Genomic DNA, 20333 nt, shown 5'->3' with positions numbered 1-20333 from the left:
AGTCAGTGGCTCTATCAGGCCCCCAAGGCTTCAGGGGCCCCATAAACACTAATATTTTAAAACAGACCACAGATGCATAAATGTAACATTTGTTTATTGAGATTATCAATACTGTTAAATTTGATTCAATTGTTTAGGCATACATAAATTAAAAGATTTTAAATTGTTTAACATTTAGATGCAAGATTTTAAGGAGCTGGCAAGTTTACTTTGTAAAACTTCAAAGAACAATATTCATAGTTAGATTGTTTTGTTACCATAGCAACAATCTTTTGCTGTGAGTTTGATATTTGAATTTACAAATACAAATTAGTAAACTGCGATTATAACTTATTACTTTTTAGGATGACCAATTAAACTACTCCCTTCTGCCATATTTCACTAAATCTAACACAAAAGTTGTTAGAGGTGCTGATGTTTTGGCAGCAAGAGGGGCCCCTAAGTCAAAGTCTGCTCAACACCTCATACAGCCTTGGACCGGCCCTGCATGATGAGGTAATCCGCTGCACTGCGCAGAGATGCGCAACAAACGGGAGATTTAATTCAATGCTGCTAATGTGATTTTAGTAACTCTTTCATTTCTGTCTGTTGAGGTTTTTAATGGTCACAGAAACTATTTTGGTTGGCCGAGTTTATGGGACGAGTTTCTCAGATCTCCGTGCGGCCGCGCGTATTAACTCTAAGTAGACAACGCATTTGATATGGTTTGATGCATATAAAATCAGCATGATGCGTGACTCCAAGGAGAGCGTTAAAGCTCCTCACCGGGCTGAACCTGCATGATGAGGTTAGCGCTGCTCTTATACACAAACTCTCCGGCCAACCGGGACCACAGACATAAACTTTACAGGGAAGACAGACAGAGCCACGCTGGGCAGCGCGTTAACGCAGTATGTAATTGTACGTTTACAAAGATAAATCATTCTCACCACTCCACAACTCGACCTCTGAATTCGCTACAAGTTATTTCTGCGGTTCACATAGAGCTGCGCAACCAGAGCTAACACGGCGGTTTTAAACTCTTACCTAGAGTTCTCCAAAGGAACATAATTCCTCACAGTAGGTTTATGTAAATATCCATACAGGTCAGCCTTTGTCTAGTTTGCGTGAAAGGAGACGCACGCGATCCCGCTGAGGTAAAGCAGCGGCAGCGCTCGAGGCAAAGCGCAGAGGGGCCAGCTGTGTGATTAGTCCGCGCAGTCGGGTTTAAATGCGACTATAAACCTATCTATTATAAACCTATCCTTTAGGAATAAATCTGCTCTGCTAGTGAAATGCTAAGAGCAAAAGAGACGCTTGCAGTCCATCCATCCATCCATCCATCCATCCATCCATCCATCCATCCATCCATCCATCCATCCATCCATCCATCCATCCATCCATCCATCCATCCATCCATCCATCCATCCATCCATCCATCCATCCATCCATCCATCCATCCATCCATCCATCCATCCATTTTCTTTACACCTTTGTCCCTAGTGGGGTCGGGAGGGGTGCCGGTGCCTATCTCCAGCTAACGTTCTGGGCGAGAGGCGGGGTTCACTCTGGACAGGTCGCCAGTCTGTCGCAGACGCTTGCAGTCCGACTTAAAAAAAAAAAAAAAAAAAAATATATATATATATATATATATATATATATATAAAATATTTGAAAAATAGACTTATATATATATATATATATTTTTTTTTTCCTTCTAGAAACGTAAACAAGCAAGGCTTAGCCTGGCGGCGGACCGCCAGGCTTATAATACACTGGGGGAAACCCTGGTGGGGAAGAATCTTCCGCATACATCCATGCAGGGTTATTGCTGTGCTGCAGTTCAGCATGTATGCACTGTGTTAGGTCATGAATATCAGTGTTATTCATAGTAGAATTGTTAGTCATAGCAACCGTTGAGTAATCAATTAACTTTAAAGGGGCAATATTATGTACTTTGGAGAACGTGGTGCTAAATAACCTGCAGATGACCTGATTATAGACGGTCGGTAGGTAGATAAGTCAGTTAAACTTTATTAACAAACCAATGTTCTGACAACTATCCCAGCATGCACCACTCACTTCTTCTCCTACGGTCAAAAATGAAGTCGCCGGCTGCTTACCATAGTTGCTAGACCTGTTGTGGCTCAATATTGGTCCATATGTAAGGCGCACTGGATTATAAGGCGCACTGTTGGCTTATGAGGAAATTGAAAGTTTTTAGGTGCGCCTTATAGTGCGGAAAATACAGTACTTGGTGCCATTTTATAACACAATCACGTAACTGTTCAGTTATTACACAAAATACTACATATATCAAATATGACTTAAAAGAAATTTTACTTTGCAATTTAATACCTTTAAATTGGGCCTCCATCTCTTTCAAAGTTTGAAACTTCACATCTGAATTGTCTAAGGAAAACTTCTGCAACTAATAGTCTGACTTGCAGTACAGTGTCTGGGATAGTTGACTACAAGATTAGGAATAGTAGAAATCAATGTCTCCATCAGAGCAACAGAAGACGGCAACAAAGAAAAGGTCCTCTAGGAACATACCTGGGACGCTGGGACTGTCCGAGAAGACACAGATTCTCTTACCCTCCTCTAAAGAAGGGCCAGGTGAGATAAGATGTTTCTGCTACAAAGTATCTAAATCAGTGGCCAGGACTCATCCAATGATGCTGGAGAAGCATTGTTGTCATAACTGAACACCAGGTTCTCTTGGCCTGTCTCTTCAAGCCCAGAGACCTGAAGGTATGAAAGCTGAGCACAGCAGTCTCCATTAAGGTGCTTTTCTACTGGCAAGTCATTCTAACCGGAGGCAGATGATTTGCTTCATGCTGGAATCATTCAATGAATTGTTGCAGTCCTACTTCTAGGATAGAGTTTTGAGGACTGGACGTGGACACTCCTGTCTTATTGCCTTTATTTCCAAGTGTCACTTCTACTGAATAAATTAACTTCTGGCTGAAGACCAGTGATGTGGTTTGTTAGGACTCTAGAGAGTCACCAATTTAGGTGCACGATTTCTCAATAGTGCACCTAAAAGAATTCTGAGTTTGCGCCAGTGCAAGAAGTTGGACTGAAGTGAAACCCTGTTTATTGAGCACAATTGACTAAACCCTATAGAAAAGTCTCTGGTCATTCATGGTCATTTAGTTTGAACAGATCAGACTGCGGTGGTTGTTTTAATTGTTTGTCTTCTTTTGTGCCACCTTATAAGCACTTCTACCAGTCTCCTCTCTCCGTTCCTATTGTTTCCCCATCTTACTTTAACAGCCATAACTTGGTAATAGGGTTGTTGGATGTAGCAACAAGTCGATCAGTCTGGCTTTATACTCCACTGTGACACCACTTACTGTTTCACTGTAACAAACATGTTCAAGTTCTGTATGGAAATTACAAAGTGTGTGCTGGGCTTTACAGGGTTGACCAATCTCACACGACAGCTTACCTGTGTACCAGTGATGGATAGATGGGTGTCTAATTCCCATCTGTAAAACTTTCTTAGAAAGTCTGTAGCTGGGGAAAATGGAGTGCAGAACTCACTGGTGCCCTTGTGTCAGGTTGTCTTGAGTACCATTAGTATGTTTTATTGTAGTTCAGTATATAACAGCTTAGTCACCCTTCAAATGTAAGGATTTAACTTATTTGCATGTAGTTGGTAAGATTGTGTCAGTTACTTTGTTATTTAGAAATTTGATATTATTTTCTAAGACTTCAGGTTTTGTATGTGACGGCGAGGTTGTGTGGTATTTGGGTAATTCAATACACAGAGTGTTAGTGGTTTGTTTTTTTGGTGCCTAAGGAGACAGAATGAAATGTGAAGCCAGGATGGGCTGGCTGGATTTACCCCTCCCCCCACCTCTGAGGCACAGACCCACACACAGACGGTGCAGTAAAAGCTCCGTGACACATTGCCTCTACAACAGCCATAAAGTCTTCTATAGGCTTGCAGGCTTCCCAAATAACCCTGGGGATGCAATAAACTCTAGCACTCAACAACCGTCATAGTTACCAAGTGAATCTAGAACAGAGGACATAACAAGAATTAAATTAAATATAATTTAAAAAAATGTAATGAAGCATTAATGAAGGACATATTGTTCTGTTTGAATAAACATCTTGATTCCTCAGTTGTGATGTTACATATGGTATGCCTTTTGGTAATTTAAACATCTCAAGTAAAGGAATTTTATTCACACACTTCTACTGCATGGTTTTTCATGCAGTGCATTAAATTTTTTATTGAAGCTGCAGCATAAAGCTAGTCACAATCATCATTGCAATTTAACATGTACCATGTTGCATCCTGACATGGTTTCATTGTTCCGTAGTTTAGAACTGTTGATGTCAACCCACAATTGTCGATAATCTGCCACAAGTTAATTTTTTCATTAAATCATTATTTAACAGACTATGTTGCTGATTACATGTGAAGTACATGGAATAAAAATGCATATACTGAGTTTTTTTTTTATTTTAACTTTAATTTTTAGCAGAGAATCCTCATTTAAAACCATAACCAAAGTTACACTACAGAAAAAATAGATTTGAACAAAATTGTTCATTTTCAAACTAAAGGAAATTGAACAAAAGTGCAGTTCAAAGCATTCATGTTTACAAAGTTAAGTTTTCTTCTGCTTACCTACTTACAGAAAAAATATTAGATTTTGTAGAAATTTAAGCAGCATTAAATGTAACATTAGAAGTAACACAAACATAATGAACATGAGTGTGAATCATGCTCTTTTATCAGGAGCATGATTCTGCTCCTGATAAAAGATTCGACATCCAGAGTTCTAGTAGAAAAAGTAAGCCTGAGGTCTGCCTCAGTGTCTGTTCTGGTTCTGTGTTTTCAGCTGAGCTAGAGCTGAGAAGGAACATGTAGTGCCAAACCAGGGGAAGGATACTCACTCAGCACAGAGCAGCACCAGAACTGAGAGAAGCTTCCCTCCACCAATTTCAGGGAATCATCACATGATAGCTCCACCAACTAACTCTCTGCATTGTTTGGCAGTGTGATGATTTCTGTCTTTAATGTCAAGGTGCGGCACGTTCCACACATGGGTACATCACATATCACAAAAGTTTTTAATATAAAATAAAAAGTTTATTTATTTTTATAACTTAGTTCAGTTTCACACAGACCGATGTTTTCAAGTCTTTATTTCTGGTGCCTATTTCTAGCAGTCATGGGCAAGAGGCAGGGTCACCCTGGACAGGTCACCAGTCCATCGCAGGGCAACACAGAGACGAGTCATGTGGACATGGATATGTCTGTAGTTCTGATCGTAACTCTAGTTTTTACTTTCCATATGTAACCAAACTGTGTGTCTCTTCTTCAAAGGTATCAAACCAGGAATGTTAACTTGGATTGCAGGACATCTTTGCCACCTACTGCAATGAGTCCAAATATGCAAAACACAATAGATTTTTTTTTTTTTTCCCCAATTTGAAATAAATTTTTGTCACCTTTACATTTATTGCCCATATAAAGGTCTGCTACCCAGGTCTGGGTCACTATAACCCTCCTATCCCCTCCAGACACGTCTGTAATATTTCAGGCGTCATGCATTCAGACTACTTGCCATTGATATGGCAGGTTGCTAGGATGAACTTTGACAGTCTTTCATGGCATGACCAGATACTGATTTGTGTGACTCGGATGATGAAGCTCAGAGTGGGATCATTAAAAAGATGAAAAATAAACAGAGGAGTAGGGGAAACCATCAGCTGATCACAATTGATTCATTGTGATTTTCAACAATAATATTGCCTGGTATCATTCATCCCTAGTTTTTTTTTTGTCAAAGGAATAAAATGGTTTAAAATAATTATGACTCTGCTGATATCTATATTAATCTGACATATTTATTCTAACAGTTTTTATCTACCAGTATATTTCCGGCCTCCTTATTAGAGAAAACAAACTCCACAGACTCCGACAAGGGGCTTTGCTGAAATAATAGAGCCGGGGTCTGAGGTTAAAGTAAATATTCCACAGTTCTGCAGCCTAATAGGAAGAATTATTCCTGAAATACAATGAACCCCCCAGAGAAGCAGTTATTCATAGCACTCAACAAGTTCCAGTTTTAAAAAGTGTCAATTTAAGCTTCTCTAATTATTGTCACTAATATTTAACGCATGTGATTACATTTACATTTAATTTCACTTAAACAAGATGCAGGAGTTTTACATGTCATATGATTGGTAAACATCACGTGTGTACTGTGACTCTAAAGCTTGTCTTAGTCAAGCTTAGGAAAACATTACAATAAAAATGATATTCTGTCTGAATTATTGCTGAAATTGAATCATTAGTTGGGTTTGTGGTCATGATGACACCATTTGACTTTACCGTAACTTTTTATTGTTCCTCTCCTTGCATGGTAAAATAATAACTGGCATTTTTGGTCCAGGCAGAACTGTAGTTATCTGTGGGACTAAAAGGCTGGACAGAGATGCTGAACAATCTGAACAGCATTGCTCTCAGTTAATATGCAGAAGTTCTGAATAGGCCTGTTTCATTGCATACATTTTGACTTGAGTAGGTCGAGCCCTGGCGTGTGAGGGCTCCATTCTGCTCGGAGGCAGTTCTGCTTGTGTGAATCCTACAGAGGGAGGTTGACTGTGTGCTGTAGAGAAATGCCCCTCTTATTGATGCTCTTGTACTTTTTCTATTGTTTTCATCTTTTTCAACCAATCTTTTATATGTAGAAACATTTTGATAAAAGTAATTCTTCTCAGTGACTTGCATACTGACCATGCAAGTCATTCTTGCATGGTCAGTAGTTCAGCCTAAAGAACCTAAGGACTCCCATATACTTGGGTGTACTTCACTCATCAGAGGTTCACTATCCAGCCAACACAGCCCACAGAATACCCAAAGAATATTTTTCCATGCTTCTAAAAAGCATGAATAAGAATAGAACTGCAGACATTTTAACGGCATTTCTTCTTCTTTACTATTAGCACAATGATCAACTTGTGATTTATTCTGGTTAACTGAGCTGCACTTACAATGCTTTTCTGTTAACCATTTTTATACAGGGTTATATTCAGCAATTTAAAAGCAGAATTGTCAAGTTTAATATTTTGCCTGAAGACTCTTAGGTAAAATGTCTTTACCTTGAGGAACTCCTGTCCATATCCCTAAGCCCACCTTTAATATTTATTTTGAGATCACCAAGGTCGGGGTTAAATAATTTTCTATGAAATGGGGCACACACACTAAAAGTTAATACATTAGAAGTTGTCACAGATTTTCTTTTGACAATGGGCACATCAGTATCAACAACACTCAAAATGAATCCACAACAAAAAGCAGAATCTCAAAGAATTCAGTGGACAAAAAACAAAACAAAACAAACAAAAAAAAAAACTGACTCCCCCCAAAATTAAAAAAATATCTGACTATAAAGTTTTATGTATTGCTACAAGATTTTTCTTGCCAACACATTGTTGACTGGACACTAAAGGTTGCATGTGATGACCACTTATTGAGAAGAGTCACATCAGAAAAAGCAGGCAGCCAGTCACACCTGCTGACTATGGAATATTTTAATAAATCGGTAGAAGAAAAGTGAGAGTTTATTAAAGGTTTTGTTGCTCTGTGTGCCGGTAAAGAGATTCCTTTTGGAAAAAAGTGGGAGCTGAACACACTAAGACTGAGTCATGTACTTGAATTGAGATTTCTGTGACTGATGGAAGAAATGAAAATGAACAATGGTCGTGATCATTATGAAAGGGAGACTTTCCTTTAAAATGTCAAAGTGATTCTTTGATTTGCATATAATGTTTAAGTTAATTAAAATGGTGAAATAGATTGAAATGCCTTCTAAAATCAGTCAGTGTTCTGCTGAACCGCAGCGCTTTGTTATATTTGTGAAACTTGAATAACAGTAATTGTGAATCTCTTTGACTATTGATTTGTTAAATAGTTTTCATTCACTTCATGATTACACACTTTTTGGGTTAATGGGAAAGTGAAATTCAAATGAAAGTGGAAAATAAAAATGACATTTTGAGAAAAATAAAACAGAATAGGGAAAAGAGTAAAGGATTTCATAGACCCTCACAACTGCAACAGGTTCAAAGTATCCATCCACACATACTGATGATACATCCCCAGGGGTCTGGTGTCATTAGGTGCAGAGAAGTGTTTTTATGTTTTCTTTTACAAAGGGATTTGTTGGAGTATTCCATGTTTATCTTTTAAATCAGACAGAATCTTGTTTTGCTGGAACCTTAACTGTCATTTTACATTTGAAACTCATAGATCAATACAACATCCTCTTTTTTTTCCAGTGGAAAAACAAAATGGCAGAGATTGAATGCTGTTGTCTTTTTTTCCTTTTAATTCTCTGGTACTGGCATATTCTGCCTGGCCTTGTGCTGCTGCCACATGACTCACTGACTTGCGTTCCGATATGATAGAAACACACTGAGGATGGAGAACAGGGGGATGAAACAGTGATGTTTTGGAGAGGTGAAGTGAAAGAAAAGGATGTACACAGTTTGGAAAAGGAGAGCGAGAGAATTTGAGAGCTGTGTACTCTCATTAGTTGTTTGGGTTTTCCGGGGGGGTGAGGGGAGAGAGAGCGAGAGAGCGCAAGCTTTCTCATCTCTCTGGGCTTTCTCCCATAGCAACAGTGGCTTAGCCACGTGAACGCCAGTTCCTTTGAGTTCACCCACTGCACTGAATTAACTCTTCGAGTACCAGATAACAGCCCTGTACACACAGAGAAAACAAACCTCATTTATCGGAGTTCACTATCCAAGCTGAATAGCAATCAGCTGGTTGCTGTTTTGAGGAATTTGATTAATCAGAAAAATGTGAAGGCATCTAAATGTCCTGACAACTCTTGACTACAGTGGGAGAAACACCAGGTGAGCAAACCGATGTTCTACCTCTACATCCAAACTCACGGCATATTTATCTCAGACTAGATTTATTTGTCTGGAGGAGTTTCAGACAAGGTTCCAACTGTGAATTTATTTGATCATAACAATAAGGAGGTCCTTGGCAATCACTGACTTTACAAACTGCAATGTCTTTCTGTAGCAGAAAGGAACAAAGTTTCTGTTTCACCTACGTTTAGCATGATTTACTACTTTGATTGTACAGAAGAAACTGAATGTTGGTCACATCCACATAATGTTATTGATGCTCAGTATGAGGGATTGCTGCATAGTCAATCACACAATGCCACAATTGCTGCTATATTGTGGGGCAGGAGTGAATGCTGCAAGTCAGTGGCTCAATGTAATCTGCTGTGTTTCCTTAGAAACTTCTGAAACTACTTTAAATAATTGAGTGTACTGTACTCTAACTAAAACCAACTGGAATGTATGTGATTGAATTGAAATGAGTTTTTGCCTTGAGACAATATCTGTTGTGAATAGCCTCAGTGATAGAGGCTATAAAGCTGAATTAAATTGAAACCTTGATGCTCCTTACTTCAGAGCATCATCAGTCTTTATCCAGTTCCACCTTTTGTGACAATTTTTAAAGATGTTATGCTCCTTTTCTTAAAAACATCAGCATTTTTTCCCATGTCAGACTTTTCCATGTTGGTCTGAATGGCCCAACCAAAAAAATCAAATCAAAACATCTGATTTGTGCCCCTTCCATATGTGGAACTAACTCAGATATATATTTTATAGTTAAGAACGCTCATGTTGCATTTTATCCGACTTTTATGTCGGTGATGGAAGACATGCATCATAACTCTGCACCAGAAGAAGCCAGACGGGCTAAATGTGGATGTAAACAAAGGCTGAAAATACTAATTCTGAAAATTACGAAAGGGGTCTGAGTGATGCGCATTGCTCTGACTCCACATCCCAACAGACTTCTCTACTGCAGTCAGCGCCCCAGTAAAGGCTGTTGCTGTTAGTTGTTCTTTCTTTTACCAGCTTCCTTCATCTTGTTTTGATCTGGTGACAATACTTTCAGCTTCCATTGCTAAATAACTTTAAAATTAAATGTGAACAACTCCATCCATTATTATGTCCATAAACAGAGCGCTGCTGGGTGACGTCAGTGTTCTTCTTCTGCTCATGCGGGTCACTTTGGGACAAACTGTTCACATTGGGGTCAGATTTAATTAGTAGTATGAACGACCACACAAAAAACAAAACAGATTTAATTAAAAAATCTGAATTAAGCTTCAAGACCTGCTAAGGAGTGCAGCCTATGACCCATCAGACCACAGGAACAGAACCTGGTTCCAGTCATTCATGTGGTTAATCTTTAGAAAAGCGTTCCTTCTAGGACGACGTTGATGCTCTGTACGGTCTGATCGCCTCTCTCTCCTCCACGCCAACCTCGGCAGTAATGCTGGCAGCACTTGTACATCTATTATCAAAAAACAACTTCTGGATATGCTGCTAAGCACTTTCACTCAGCTTCTTCAGTTGGCCGTTAACGGAAGGTTGCTCCGTTGCTGCTTGTCCTTAGACAGTATACAATGTTTATCTGCAGTTAGAAAATTGCATGTAAAAATGAGATTTTCTTAAGATGTTTACTTATGTCTAGTTTGAGGTTGAGGTTGTTGAATTGTGATTCTCCTTGTTTATGATATCTTGAAATGTCTCAATTGTCTCCCAGTGTTTCCAGTAAGAGGAATGTGATCTATGTTTTAGCTCACACCGAAGCAGAGAAGTCTCTGTTCTGCTGTTCCAGCAGTGAGCTAACTCTTTCCAGATGGTGGATGGTTAGCTCTCCTCTCCTCCCTCCTCTGCTCTGTGTTCTTACAGGACCAGGCCTGGGCTGGATGGAAACGGCCTCTCAAACTGGGAGCATCTTAAACTCCATTACTCTTTTGGAGAGATTTACACCAAGCAGAAAATATCATTTTCTACTCTTAAACCAGTGGTTCTTAACCTTTTTTGAGGTACCGAACCCATCAGATTCATATGCGCATCCACTGAATCCTTCTTTCGTGATAAATAAAATGATTTTTTTCCCCAAATTCAAGACATGGGGGTGACCCAACTAGAGTCTAGTTGGATCACCCCATGATCACCAAGTCTTCTTAAAAGGTAGAGTCTCTGAGAACAGTTCTTCAAAATATAGTCAGTGTTTTCAGCAAAGTTGAGCTGACTGTCCAGGAACGTCCCAAGGTATTTAAAATTTGCCACAGTTTCAACAGGTTGGCCATCGAGAGAAACTGGAACCACTTTAAGGTCTTGTTTAGATTATTTAATTAGCGCTACATTCTTAAGAGAATGAAAAATTAATAATAAATATGACTTTGGGGTATTCTGATTTAGTAATGTAATTATATTAATTGTGTTACCACCCCCACGTCACTAGAGGCAGTACCAACCCCGAAAAGATGCAACTAAGGAGCAGATTTAGAAGTACACCGAAGGCTACAGAATTTGGTAAAAACTGTGAGTTTTGCGGAAGTAATTAAAGACATAAGTTCATATCCATGCTGAGAGTGGAACTCCTTCAATCAGTGCTCCTCCGCAACACTGATTGCAATGTAACGTGATCCTCTGCAGCAAGTGATGGCAAAGTGGGGCGCGTCATCACGACTTTACACAAGTGTCTCTTTACCTCCACGGCAGAGGCTCCGCCAAACCCCTGAGACCGACTCATCAAACCCCTGGGGTTCGATCGAACCCAGGTTAAGAACCACTGTCTTAAACTATTACATGATTCTACATTGTATAATAAGATTATTCGGTTGCATCTGCTTTATGTAGCAACATTTTGATTGTGCTACAAAATCAGACAATGGGGATGAGAGAACACAGGCTAACGTATAGACAGTTTAACATCCAAGTTACATTTTTAGAACCATGACTGGACTTGCTGATTTCATTTGTGTTTCAAGAGAAGAAACATCAAGGATTAATTTGAACTGCAGTCACAGTGAGTCATTCTTCTAGCAATGATCATAAGAGTAAGCCTAAAAGATTCTTTGTGCCTATGAAATCATTTAAATGCCTAAATTAGATTTTCTTCTTAGCAATATTAAACAGTAGTAATCAGTTTTCAACCGGCTAAGAAATGCTGTGCTACTCTGAGCCAGAGAAAAGACTGTAAACTGTAAGTGTATTATGAGGTTAAAATTCAATCCAATTAAAACTGTAAACTGGGTGCACCTTGAAACCAGCTTGAGCTAGCCTGGGCTTTATTTAGACATATTTACAATGAGAGAGAATATTTCTCTTATAGATGTTTCCGTTTCTCAGTTTTAACATGACAAATAAATTAGACCTTTTTCTCCAAATTAAATAACTTTTTTTAATTGAGTTGCTGTATTTTTATTAACTTAATTGCTGAGTGTTCTGTATTGTTAAAAATGGATGACTCACTTGGTTTAGTTGGGTTTAATTTCAGGTTTGTTCGAGTTTTATTTTGCTGACTTTCAGGGCTCTTTCACACCAGAGCTATTGGGTTCACATTAAAACAATCTTTGGTCCACTCTACATGTGGAGCTTGGTTCACCTGGAGCTGATTTCTAGTGCACTTACTTTCTAGTGGAAAAATTTGCTGACGATCCATAGAAATGAAGGGAGGTAGTTATGTTTCTTATACACAATGCTTTACATGTGACCTGAAAACTCAGAAGTCCCTGCTCAGCACATGTGGCCCAACAGCATATTTTGTAGCTTCTCCCTCATTTCATTTCTATGTTTAGGGTTGGCTATTGCACATATCTGCACATTCTTGCTATCAAGATGAATACTGGATCCCTGATTCTGAGATCTTACTTGGAAAAACTGGGTCACAGTGACTCACTCACTGGGTGCTTTTTTTCCCCGTTTTTCTTTAAAGAAAAAGAAAAAAAAGCCAAATTGACCTAGGCACACTTGCTGGATGCCTGTACCTGCAGTTTACCATGATGGCGCCCCACCAAGCAGCTATTGCAACTGGTTGTCATCCCAAAGTTTCTGAGGAGGCGATCACAAGCCCTGTACAGCTGTGAGCTGATCCTCCAGTGTCCAGCAGAGGAGTCACATGAGGATAACTGTTTGAGCATGATGCTCAACAATTTGTCCTGTATTAATCAGTCTGTTAATGCAAATTCACTCATCATTTACAGATTGTACACGGACTTTACAAAGTTTCCACATATCTGACCAATCAGCTTAATGTTTTCTGAATTTTGACCAGTTGTCCCCTAATTTAACTTTGTTTCATGACATCTCTTGAAACCTGAATCTGCAAGATGAAAGCATGTATGATGCTAAATGGTAACATTTTTTGTTGTAATGCCCATTTACAGACATTCTGTAGGATTTTCTTCTATTCTATACACGATTCATATTAACCTGAATGACTAATGTGAAATTCTTCTTTTGCACTTTGACGTCTCCTCAGGACATGATTTGAATTGTATAAATGGTGATATTTCTACCTGAAAGTGTTGCACCTTTAATTAACTATATTAAAATTATGTCTTTTTTTGGGAAGGTTATGTGCAGAAATTTCAACTTTTTTAATAAAAGAAAAAGCTTAAAATATGTGCAAGTTTGCTACTTTTTTTTTCAAGATGCAGCAAAATCAGTCATTTCATGCTGCAACTATCACAAAAACAATCGCGTCATCCTGTAGGGACTGATGGATCAGAACAGTCTGAATCATTGGACTGATTCTGTACACCTAGTTAGTGAAGAATTGAGTCATGGTTTTAGACCACCAGATGAAGACCGTATCATACTTTGGTCTTTGTGGTCACCAGTTCTCAGTCATTAGGAGACAGAAACATACAACAGGTTAATTTGGGTTTTGTCTGAAGACCATTCCTGATCAGACTACCAACACCATCATTACACTGTGTACTGTAAAGAATGTTCAGCACTTCTTGAGGAGGAATTAACCATTTTTAGAAATTATTTACATGTGAAATATTCAGTACAATCCAAAGTGTTTCCTGTTACTGGAAGGAAAACTGAACTTCTCGTGAGCAGCAGCTAAAAGCCCTGCTCTGATTTCTTAAACACACTCTTACAAGATGTGAACAAACACCTTACAAAGATGCTGGTGTTTGCCTCATATCTGTACTTAATGGGATAAAGTTCTGGAGGCGTGTCCTGTGATACTGAGTGACTCAATCAGCAGTGACTGGCCTAAGGATTGTAAAGCTAGTTAGACGAGCAGACACTGCGTTGTGCCAGTTGCACAAATATTCAGCCAAACGACCTCTACTGCCTCCCATAGTCTGTATGGCTCTGTGCATCAGCTTTCCACACAGACTGTTGGAACTGAAAGAAAAGCCAGATGTGGATTTAAAATGTTAGAAGACATGTGCAGGCCTTTGTTTCCCATAGTGCTGCAAACAGACTGGGTTAAACACCAGAGACAGGATGAAAGCTCTATGGTGACACACCTTGAAACAAGTCTGTTGGGAGTGTCTCTGACACCTGAAAAACTGCCTGTATTGCCACATGTTTCCGCGTAGTAAGGTGTGGCCGAAGTAGTGGAGTCCCGCAGGGCAATAAAGCTTGTGAATGTGACATGACCTAACATGGAGACTTTATTAACAATTGTGCTCTTCAATGGAAACTCAATGTCCTTAAGGTGATGAGGGAAAATGAAGTTTAATGGTCCCATTAAGTTTTTACCAAATCTATCAGCTGCAGTACCTGCTATGTCTCCCAAAACAAAGGTAGCATTAAGGCATTTTTGTGTGAGTGCTGTTCCAGTTAGTTCATGTCTTTAAATTTGTTGTGTTAAAATGTAAAAACAGCAGTGCCTTCTGATATTCCAGTTGTTTTCTCTGTGTGTGTGTGTGTGTGTGTGTGTGTGTGTGTGTGTGTGTGTGCACGTGCGTGTTTGTGTGGACACTGGAAACAGTGGTGTGAGAGGTCCAAAGTTTCTGTTGACATTACAACACAGCATTGTTACATGTTCACCAGTGGCACTGTTGCTTCTGCATTCACCATAATGCACATGATAGCATTATGGTGCTACCAAACAACTTCTAATGTCATCAGAAGTTGTTTGAAGTTTTGACCTTATTGTTGGATATCTTAATGTACAATCCTAAATCCAAACACAAGCTGTATAAAAAAAAAACATGTAAATGTAAATAGCAGAAACATTTTAAGTCATTTAAAAACTTAATACAAGTCTGCTGTCACTTATATTAAGTGATAATACACTTGTATATCTAGCTGTTGTAGAAACTCCTTGGTTTCTACAACAAAAAACTACAAACATTTTTATCTCTTACCATAATATTATGTATCATCAATAACTTTTTTATGTTTCAGCAACACTATTATAATGAATAACACCAGCTTATTTTTCATTGCCAGTATTACTCAATGAAATTGAGTTGTGCAAACGTGATTCTATCATGTTAATGGAACACATGTTACAGCTTTAAATCCTACTTCATTTTTTTCAAGTTATCTATATACCTTTCTAATGTAAAAAATTTAATAAAAAAACAGATCTTTGACAAGAAAGACAGAGTGCAAGTGCTGCTGAGCAATTAAACTTTATTTAAATGAACATTCCTAAATCACACCATTTTATATTTAACATTTTTTACATTTAAGACGCAGAACATTTTTAAATTGAGTCTTACCTGAAATACAATTTTTTATGAACAAACATGTTTAAACATGTTATTTAAGATATGAAATATCAAGTTTTGATATATTAATTTAAGATATAATATAATATATTAAAATATAATAGTTGCTTTATAAAACATATTTAACATGATATAGAAAAGTATTTCATGTTTTAACTGTTTCAAAATGTAACATGACATTAAAGCTGCAGTATGTAAGTTTTATAGCAAAATGTTTTTTTTACATGTTTGTCAACACTATCACAATGTCATGTCAGTGGAAGACAGCGCTGGATTTTTTCCAGTTTATGTCTGTTGCTTTACTGTAATGATGAGGGAACGCTTATACAACGGTTTTTAAAGAACCTAATTTTTATAAGTTACACACTGCAGGTTTGAAGGTTAATCTGGAACATATTTGTACAAAAGATATACAAGATTATGTGGAAAAGTAAGTCAGATTTCTATAACATTATTTGACAGGGTTGCACGTATGACTGACATGAGATAATATGTAAAATCATTTTTTTAAAATAAAAGTTACATTTTGGCAGCATACATGTTCAAAAAAGTTATTTCTAAATAATTTTTTCTTTTATAGAGATGTGTTAAAGGTCAACCTTTAAGCTGCTGTATGTTCCCCAGATAATTTTTTATTTGTTTAAACTATCACTACATTATTACATTGCAAACAATAAAACATCAAAGATAATCGGTGAAAAAAACTGAGCCTCGTCTTATACAGACATAACGTACTGATAGTTCTAACAAATACGTAAAAAGAAACTTATAAAAGTTACGTACTGCACCATTAATTTTATATTAATACATGTTCAAACACAGTTTGTAGAAATCTGGCTAACACTTTATTTGACAGGTGTGCACAAGACTGACATGACACTGTCGCATGACATAACATCTGTCATGGCCATAAGAGTCTTTATGAATGTTGTTAAGAAGTGTCATTTGGTAAATGACACTTTTAATGCAAAGTTGCTCCAAAAGTTGCATTAAAAGTGCCAACTTTGCATTAAAGTGTCATTACAAAATAATGCAAAGTTGGGCCTTTTCAAGCAACTATTAACATGACTTTGCATGACTTCATAACAGCCATAGACATTAGTAAAGACTCCTGTTCATGACAAGTTCATAATAGATTTCTATCAACGTTATTGAACATGTACATGCTGCTGAATGTAACTTTTGTAGCAATTCTTTTGTACATATTTATTAAAATTATTATGTCAAGTCGGTATAAGACAGCTAAATTTTTTTTTTAGATTATCAGTCTCATGTTTTACTGTTTACTATGCAATATCATAGTGACAGTTTAAACAAATATGTAAAAAACCTATTGATTATAAATATCACATTCTGCAACTTAATAGTTGACCTTGAACATATTTCTGCAGTTAGTCATTAAAAAATAACACATTTGTGTCCTGCAATGAGGAATACAACAACAGAAAACACAAAGTGAACATTAGAACATTATTAAATAAACATTTTAAAAATGTCCATTTACTCACTCAGTTTTTAATGAATAATGTCTTGTTGGAGAGTTTACCTCCATCCAGTTCCATTGTTATCTTCTGTAACACCTCAAAAGTGTAGCGAAGGTCAGCAGGGTAGGCGAGGTTCAGTCCATATATCAGTCCAACAAGTATTACAACAGCTGTTGGCACACTATCCAAATTGGACACCACTCTGATGCCTTCCAGGACGATCCTGATGTCTTCATGTGATGAAGTCTTTCAGATGAAAAACGCAGATGGTGGTGGTTCCAATAGCCTCTTCAATGGTAGCTTCATCCACACCCTATGTGAAGTGATGCAGGGCTTAAAGTAAAAAAAAATCCTGAGCCTGAAACTTATAGTGGTGATAGAAATGAACTGTAGCGTTGCTATTGCCACAGTTTAATAAAAAGTGTCTTTGAATAGTGCAAACAATTGCTTCTAACAATACAATTAACAAGCTAAACACTCGAACTTAAATAAGACTTCAGTACATTTCTACTCAAAACAAAATGTAAAATGTCTGTGCCCTAAAGGTTTGCCTTACAGGCAAAAATCCCTCAACATTAAATAAGAGTCCTTTCAATGTTTTTGCAAGTAATTTAGAACATGCAACATTACCAACTAAATCAGTGTTTCTCAACCTTTTTTAGACCAGCGCCCCCCATCCCATATCCAGGGCCCTCACCGTCCCCCAACAAAGAATTTGTAGGCTACTTTGCACTGACTATTATTTTATTATTAATATTACAATCCTATTGTAAATGTTTTGATGTTTATGCTTGTCTCTATATTTATCATCAAGATAATTTCCCAGAGAACAAAAAAGCCAGGTGAATAGAAATTATTTTCATAGGTGTCTACGAAAAATTTATTGAACATTCAACTTAAAATCAGTAAACCTAACAGCAGCCAGTCAGAGTGGAAAAAATATTCTTGTTCTTAGCCATTTTCGCAGTATTGCGCAATGTGCGCATCGTATTTTTATTTTTTTACCCTGTATGGTGCAGGGCGGTCGGGAACCTTATCGATGGGGAAAAGGCAGACTGACATAAACCTTTTTAAAAACAACGGAAACAATTTCCGTATTCCATTCTGTTGTTGAAATTTAAAAGTGCTGTTGTACCGTTGTTCTATCACACCAGTTTCATATCGGACCACTTACAGCACCTGTGTTAACGCTATAAAATGAACGCTACGAAATACAGTTTTACCAAGTTGCTCAAAGTCTAAACTGGTATTGTTGTGATTGTAAGGTGTAAAGTTTACCTTCGACCAAAGGAATCCCAGCGCCCCCTGTTGTAAAATTTCCTCTAGCCATGCCCAGCGCCACTTGTTTTTAATTCCTTTCTCAAGTAAATGTGTTTCTTTACCGGATCAGACAAACTCCATCTTCTTTCATATCGCATTTGATTTAACTGCCGAACAGAACGCATGCGCTTCTTTTCTACAACCAGTTTTAGTCATTGGTCAAGAACACGGGAGCTAGAATTCTGATTGGCAGACATCTTTGTAGACGGAGCTCTTTAAGCCGGGAGACTACAGTTTGGTTGAGGCGGACGGTTTGGTCAAAAGCCAGAAATCCGGCCCCCGGCCGGAGCTCTTTAAGCCCTGAGTGATGACGAATTAATCTCCCTTTCTCTAGACCTAGCTGCATCTCTCTCTGACTTATGACTACGGAAATTAGTCATTGGACCTACGGAAATTTTGCGCATCCACACAACGCTGGGGGGCAAAAAGACTCATCTTTTACATGTCATCCATTGCCACGTTAACTCAGTTAACGCGGCAATGGACCCCAATATATATATATATATATATATATATATATATATATATAGACCGATGAATCCTGGACAGATCAATGTAAATCTCGGTTAATATAGATATCTAAGTATATCTAAATTTACAGATAGACATAGATGGATGTATCTATCCATGTGGAAATATATATATTTCTACATATCTAGAGAAATCTAAGTTTAGATGGATATAATTATGTATGTACTGATCTAAATCTTTCTCTATATTTAGAGAGATTTATCTATCTCTAGTTGTGTAAATACATACCACATACTCCTGGATGAGCTTGGCTGGATCTTCTCCTATATACATGCAGACTTCTTTAATGATACTCCCATGCAGCATCAACATCTTCAAGGAAATTAATGGAATTAGATTTTTTTTTCAAGCCTTATGCTTGAAGTTTAACAATTTACTTTACACAACTGTTTTTAAAGTGAAGACATACAAACAAAGTTAAAGTAGAGGTTGAAGTGAAAACAAGCAGGTGTAAAAGTTCATGGTGAGAACATTTAACACAAGAAAAATTTAATTTTCTACATTAAAAAAGTTGATCCAAAAAGATTGATAGTTGTGTTGTGGCTATATCACGTACATCATCCATTTGTGCAACAATTTGTCCAAGCTGTCCTCCTCTTCTTTTGAACAGCTTCCTCAGGTTATCAAAATGGAGAACTTTAACTGAAGTGGTATGGTGGTAATTCTCTTAAACTCAGCGTTTATCTGAAAAAAAAAAGAGCACAAAGTAATGAACTTCAAATGTTCAACACTTGTAAGAGCCCAACAATCACTGCTGCAGAAGTGAACAGTCAAGTAAATGTGCCTAGACATCTTAGATTAGCATTACATCCAAAAAAAGAAACGGAAAAAAAAACAAAAACATGTATAACATTAAGAAAAACATACGTCACCATCTACACTGCATTAAAGTGTCATTACATTTTTTCAGTGTGCGCGCATGCAGTCTGCCAGAGTGTGTCCTATAGAGTGTATAGGGCTGCACATTCTGGATGACTGAATCCTTCACACAGTCTGGCTAAAGCAGAGATGTAATATGAGATTTCCTTGAGAATCTAGGGCAAGGTTCCCTCTCCACACGTGTCGAGTATGCCTGCTCATTCTCTCAGCCTACATGTGTTTGCTCTTAGGTTGCTGGCTTGTGTGACGAGATTTGTCAGTAAATACAATGGACCCGAACACGTACTGTTGTGTAAAAGGTGGGTGTGTTTTGGACTGGTGTGTGTACGCGTGATAAGTTTGTTTGTGTGTACAGTCATTCTTGGCTTTTTAGCTGTGGTGGAGCACATGAAGGGAGGGGTGTTCTACTCCTGGCTCCATTGATTGGTTCTACACAGACTGCAACTTGACCTCCACACCAGATGTCTGTAATTCTCCCAGAGGCATGCGCACTTGCTCCAGAAACACTCAGGACACAACTCACACAACTTAAAAAAACGTCCCCTGCCTACACAGCAGCCAGCAGTACATC

The 20333-nt window shown here is 37.9% G+C and overlaps 1 protein-coding gene and 1 long non-coding RNA gene across 8 annotated transcripts in view; one reads left to right on the top strand and one right to left on the bottom strand.

Moving 5' to 3' along the window:
- jmjd1cb (jumonji domain containing 1Cb) overlaps positions 1-20333 on the top strand; it is a 180195-nt gene that overhangs the window by 12921 nt on the left and 146941 nt on the right. The window lies entirely within an intron of this gene.
- LOC103482194 (uncharacterized) lies at positions 15658-20012 on the bottom strand. Of its 3 annotated transcripts, XR_536400.3 has the most exons (4): positions 19784-20012; positions 19440-19567; positions 19112-19195; positions 15658-17345 (listed from the first exon to the last, which is right to left on the bottom strand). It is a non-coding gene; the product is annotated as an uncharacterized LOC103482194 (long non-coding RNA). The 3 variants fall into 3 exon arrangements; XR_014085106.1 differs by having other exon boundaries at positions 15658-17365; positions 19440-20012; XR_536399.3 differs by having other exon boundaries at positions 19440-20012.

This window comes from Poecilia reticulata, chromosome 19 (assembly GCF_904066995.2).
Source record: "Poecilia reticulata chromosome 19, P_reticulata-male-v2, whole genome shotgun sequence".
NCBI lineage: Eukaryota > Metazoa > Chordata > Actinopteri > Cyprinodontiformes > Poeciliidae > Poecilia > Poecilia reticulata.
This window is presented reverse-complemented; position numbering and strand designations above follow the sequence as displayed.